We start from the raw sequence: 6,670 nt of genomic DNA on the forward strand, positions 1-6,670 counted from the left end.
TGCTTTAATGAAACAAGTCTGTAAATTGATTGCAAACTTGGTAGTGCAAGCAAGGAATGTTGTCTCTTTCAGTGACTGCGGTTGTAAGAACAGCTTTGTTTAAAGCAGAAAAACTGGAACATTCTCTGCAAATGTCCAAGTTGTGCAAAAGCTGTCCTTTGCAATAAGACAGACCCAGAGATTTCAGCACTGGTTAAAACTGGTTTAGTGAATCAATACTGCTTGGAGCTGTTGTAACACACATAATTAAAGCACTTTTCAGATCATAGCTGAATGTATTTGCTCCAATTATTACTGCTCCCAGGTGTCATGGTTTAACCCCAAGCTGCAGCTAAGCACCACGCAGTGGCTCGCTCACCACCCCCCCGCAGTGGGATGGGGAGACAATCAGGGAAAAAAAAAGTAAAACCTGTGGGTTGAGAGAAGAACAGTTAAATAGAACAGAAAGGAAGAAACTAATAGTGATAATAATAACAATAATAAAATTACAATAATAATAATAAAAGAATTGGAATATACAAAACAAGCAATGCACAATGCAATTGCTCACCACTCGCCAACCAATGCCCAGTTAGTTCCCGAGCAGCAATCTGCCCCCCTGCTGGCCAACTCCCCCCAGTTTATATACTGGACATGACATCACATGGTATGGAATATCCCTTTGGCCAGCTTGGGTCAGCTGCCCTGGCTGTGTCCCCTCCCAGCTTCTTGTGCCCCTCCAGCCTTCTTGCTGGCTGGGCAGGAGGAGCTGAAAAATCCTTGACTTGGTCTAAATGCTACTTAGCAACAACTGAAAACATCAGTGTGTTATCAACATTCTTCTCATACTGAATCCAAACCATAACACTATATCAGCTACTAGAAAGAAAATTAACTCTATCCCAGCCGAAACCAGGACACCAGGTCACTGTGAGAGCACACAGGCCAGTTTGCTTTTCTTCAAAATCACTCACTGAAATATTATTGACTGAGAGCTCAGTGGGAGCACTTGTTAAGTTCACATATCACTTAAGAAGGAAGAGATGAAAAGAAAGAAAACAACCAAGTCAGTCAAATGAATCATAAGCACTTAGAATTAGAAAACATTCTTGGAAAATGGAAAGAGAAATCTTTAAATTTCTGGATCCTGTTTCAATGAAGACACACACTAAAACATACACAAAATTATTTACTTGTGCACAGATCTAAGTTTTCATAACCATTCTTTTCCACCAGTATGTTTTTTTTTTTTTTTTAGCTGGGAAAAGAAAGGCTTGGGTTTATATCAAATTTTCCCTGGAAAAAAACCCAGCCCAATAGATTCAAACTGCAGGTTGAAGGGGTGTTTGATGAACTCCAAGAACTGTTGTCATAAAATTTTGAAAATGCTGTAGATTGTCCACATGAAACATCCATGTAATGGCCTGAAGGGTGAGCAGGATTAAAGCAACAATCCAAATTAGATACCATCTGTTTGTGAAATTTATAAAATGTAAAAAAAATGGCACTAGTCATCAGTTTTTCACATTAATCTAAAATGTGCTTGCTTTAGTGTTCCTGCATTTACTACAGTGACAGACTCTTCATCCACAGCACTCCATAGGAAAACAACATCCCTGAACTCTCTTTTTGAAATGAATGGATCCTTTACCAGGTCATTCTTTTCCCTGGTTGAAAAGCGAGTCACACTATAATTTATGCTCAGTAGTTGTATGACACTTAAATATGATTGATTGTCACATTTATAATAGCTGAGTTTTTTTATTGTCAGAACTGAACAACTCAACTGATCACTAGCCTGCATTGGTATTATTAAGGTCTGGACTGTAAATCCCTTCCTGACACTGAGAAGCAGTTACTCACTGAAGAGGTGCTATAGCTGCTGTGAACAGCAGTTCATCATAAAAAGAACAGGCTTAAAAGTCTGGATTTAAATATTTTATCCTTAAATTTGTCACGCATAGAATCTCTAGGCTGTGATATAAGAAGTCTGGAACTGCAGTTAAAGATACTTGTTCTCTCAGCTACATCAGAAGATCCTCCTGGGCTTATCAATTCAGACTGATAAGGCTTATTCAAGTGTTGCAATTTCAGTCACTAATGTTTTAGGTGCAGTTTGGCTAACTAGCACCAATTACAAAGTTACAGCTCTGCTTTGAATAACCTTCTTCCCGCTCAGTAGCATGCCAGTTTTGTTTCTCCAACATGCCCAGGATGCTGTATAATTACTTTCCACAGGTCTTGGCATGGGAGGATAATTATGTGAGGTTTCTTTCTGGCTGGAAGACTTTGTGTCACAGTGGCCTGTTGGAGAGATCTTTTCTGGGGAAGAATTGCAAAAAAAAGGGAGCTCTTTCTCGCCAGCCGTTAGAGGGCACTGAAATTCCATCTTTTTATACAAGTATCGGTTTAGTCACACTAAATCCCAAGGGCACTTTTTGAAGGTTAACCAGCCATTCAGGTATCAACAGTATTTACAATCAAGTGATGTTTCCTAGTCTTTTGGGGTGGACTCACATATCTGGTCTCGGAACTGTAGAGTACATACCTAGTGAAGCCTAAACAGCCTGTAATCAATACCCATTTTACACTAGAGATGTTTTCCCTGGAAACGTGCCGCATATGTGGGTTTCCCAGACATAACTGTGTCCTATGACATTCCCAAAGCTGCTATACCGAACACGTGCATTTATTTGTAGACACATTTAAGAGGAGAGGGCAAGACGGGAGCTGATCAGTCATTCTCTTCATATTTCCGTACCGCTTGGAACGCAGTTATGTGAGGGCTGTGAGGACTTGTCTACACAGGAAAAAAAATCTCTCTGATACATGTCTCCTTCCCCACGATGTTTGCTCGTACCCGTGGTTATCCAAGGCTTTTGAGCTGGAACCTGTTTAGGATGGAGGCTGCGCTGCCTTGGAGCGCCCAGTCATCTTGGGTTCAGTTCCTCTCTGGAGTAGTCTCAACTAGTCTGGTTTGGCTAAAGGCAACAAAGAGTTTGCTGTTAAACCAAGATAATTTATGGCAAAAATGGTTCAAGCCTTATTGTCTACTATTGATGGGGAGTATATGGAAAAAGCAACTTGAAAGAATGGTAAGGGGAATATTTATATTTTTTCTAACAGTTCAAAATAAATAAAGATATATTTCATGGAAATAGGAAGCATGGTAAAGGTTGCTTTGGTAATAAACTATTTCCAACATTTGTTTCTGCTAATCAAATTTATGACAATGAAAGCAATATATTAATCTGTGTAATGAAAAGGTGAGTCATTGTATGGTTTTTATTAACCACATTGTCTTAAACCAAATGTTGGAAATAAAATAAAATAAAGTTTATGTTAAAATAAAAAATTTACCTGAGTAACATTTCCTTCAGCCATAATAAAAACGTAGTGATTTAAAAATAGTTATTTTTAAATAGAGTATTTAGAAAATTCATACATTAAAATCCTGCACATTCCACTCTTTTGTAACAGGTTGTCTACAGAATAAATAATATATTATCTAATACTTATTTGCTGTCTCTAACAGGCTGGCAATTTAAAAAAATGTCTTTTCTTTGCAGTAATATATTTTCTGTTTCAGTTTCTTATTTTGATTACAGTATAACCTGCTCTTTATGCATATTAGAAAAAAAATGCTATTTCATTAAAAAACTTTTCTCAAGCTGAGAAATTACCATTCATAAGCTAATTACAGTGAAAACCATTTATTCACTTTTCTGTAATGCTTCAGGAATTACTAAGCATAAGAAAACTATTCATTATTAAAAAAATATTATGCAGGAACTGCATTTTAGAAAATTTGTATAAATTACATTCTGTAGCTTCTACTCGTATGTTGTTACATACAGTGTTTCTATGGGACAGAACTTTTCTCATAGAAGCAATCTTTCAGGCAATCATTTCTGAGATTCAAAGTGATCTATCAAAGGTATAATTCTAATTTAAAAGTGCTGATACTGAAAGGATTTTCTTGGCCAAATTACCACAAATTTTGTTGCAATAGAGAAATATTTACGAAAACTCAGTTGCTAAGTTAAATGCTTATTTTTTCACCTAATATGTAGAAAATATGTTACGATACTGGTGTGAAGCTTGCTGTTTACAACAATGTTTTATTATGTCAAGTACTTTTTCAAAAAGCGTCAGTTTATCCTTTAGTCATACATTCGATGAATTTCATTTCATCAAAATTTAGAGTAACCTGGTTGGACAATTCTGTCATTTTATGAAATCAAATTTCCTCATGTGCTGTAAACTTTTTTTTTTCCCTAAAAATTTGTTTTTCAAAATAACGTAAATGAAAATTCCTTACTGTGTCCCCAAAAGCAATCAGGTTTATAAAGAATTAAGAATGAAGCAGTCTTACCTTGGATTTCTAACAGAGGAGCAAAATGGAGCAGAAATAGCATTGCTGACAGTCTGAAGTCAGTACGATTAAGAGAAGAGCAATAGTATGTTTATGGCCATCGAGCAGTACTGGTGCTTTGGACACCTCAGTAGCTGTTCTCCTAAAGAAATCTCCAGTTGAGCTACACGTGGCATTGAGCATGCTCACAGCCTGCCCAGCTCTAAAGGAGAAATCTATTGTCACCCATCAGGTTACTGGCAATTATTTAAACCATAGTGACAGTTTTGTCTGGCTTCTGGATTACTACTGCTTTCATCTGAGAAAAAGTGCAAGGGATTTTAATTTCACTAGGTTCATGAGTGATTTCTAACAAGGTAATTTTGGGTTATAGGAGAGGTTTCTTTTCTGAAAATAGGAAGTTACCTTTGTAAGGGAGATGAAAATCTCAACAGTTTGCTGTTATTATATTGCAACTGGGATTACAAAGATGTCAGCTTGATTTTTCAGTTACAATGCCATCTAAGTACGAACATCCAAATACTTAAACATTTATTCAAACACTGCGTAGAGCTGGCCTGCTGAACTCGGTTGCTTAGTTGTCTCCAAGAGTGACTTCTGAAAAGGCAGTTTCTCAAAGAAAGATCATTACCCCTTTGCCCTGGTTATTATTCTGGAAAGTTAATATTTTTCTGCCCCATGTTCTGGCAGCCTTATATGTGTCTCTCATGTAATAAAAACTTTTTTCCCCCAAAAGAAGATACCACAGACATGTAGAAGATCTGTAGCTACACCACTATCTGCATTTAAAATTATGCAGGACAGGCGCATTGCTCTAACATTAATACATCATTTGGTGTAAGTTTTCAGTGCATTTAACTATTATGTGTGACTAGTGTCACCGTGTTCTTCTATGGTATATTTTGATTTAAACAGGGAAAACAAATGCAAAAAGACCACACTGCACTTGTATAAAATCTCACCAGAAATTATTGATAACTTTTGTCTAGAATACTTCAGAATACATGGCCTAACAGGAGGAACGCAAAAATCTCTGGAAATAGGGACTACAAAATGCAATGTGTGTGGGTGGTCCACTCCATAAGATACAAAAAAGCCCTGTCATGAATTTGCCAAACTGCTGTTCACATCTATGCAAGGCAATGAAAAATTAAAATGAGGAGGAATACTCATACCAGAAAATATTTGACTTCAGTAATCAGTAATATCTGGGATACATTTACCATCCCAGCCACTGGTGCTCTTCATATTGAATATGAGAGGGAAATGAAGGTGGGAGAGGGACGTGGCATACTTACACCTATATTTCTTAGTGCTGTGTAGCACTGTAGATTTTCTGCACTTTCTGAAACAGCAGATGCAAATGTGCAAATTTGCCAACGTTGCAGTGTGGAAGGTGATTGAAGTCGAAGTTGGTGGAAAGGTCTAAAGGCTCTTGGCCACCACAGTAAAATTACACATATATCTTGCTTGGCATTGTTTGTCTCTGTTTTCTACATACTGTCCACCCAGGCACTTGAAGAGTTCCTAGCCCAAGAGGGATGGGTGGCACTTAGATTCAGCACATGCAAACAAAAAGTACAACTGAGAATAGCAGTCATGCAGAATTATGTGGGGATCACGTGAAAAAGTGAAATAACATTGGTAAATGTCCTTGTTGTTTCTTGGCATCCCATTCCTAGCGTGTACACAGCAAGTTGTCTGCTGGGAGGACTGAGATGCAATCTGCTGCGGGTGACCAGCTGCAAAGGAGCAGAGCCACTTGCTTCTCGCTCTTCTTTGGGAATGATGTGCTGCAGATCAGACATCGGGGTCTTCTTGAGGCCTCTGCAGCAGTAATAGATAATGCCTTGCTTGTGGTACAGGTGAGACTGATGGAATCACTAGGAGACTTTTATGCCTCTGCTTACCTGTCATCACATCAGCGATGAAAATGGCGACTACCTATTACCAGAAGGTCATGGCTGATTTTGCTGTCATGACGTAGGAGTCAGGCTTACAGCTCAGTGCAGAAAATCCTGAGTATAACTGATTTGAGTCATGTACTTACTTAGTTGCATTTTTAAGCACTGCATAGTACTAGGTACATAATACATTCAGGCTAAATGCTGGTCTCTGCATAGGCAAAATAAGTGGTCTGTGTACAGCAGACTTCTATAGAGACCTCGGACCTTTTAGGTAGTTTTTTTGTGTGGCCAGATTCTCAAGACTACCAACATTTCTCTTGATTCCATGTAATCTCCCTTTTCCCTTTCCAAAGCCACATGTAGGCAGGGAACAAGGAAAAAAAAGCTCTTGAGGACTGAAAAGACCTCT

Source organism: Aquila chrysaetos, chromosome 19 (genome assembly GCF_900496995.4).
Source record: "Aquila chrysaetos chrysaetos chromosome 19, bAquChr1.4, whole genome shotgun sequence".
In the NCBI taxonomy this organism is placed as follows: domain Eukaryota; kingdom Metazoa; phylum Chordata; class Aves; order Accipitriformes; family Accipitridae; genus Aquila; species Aquila chrysaetos.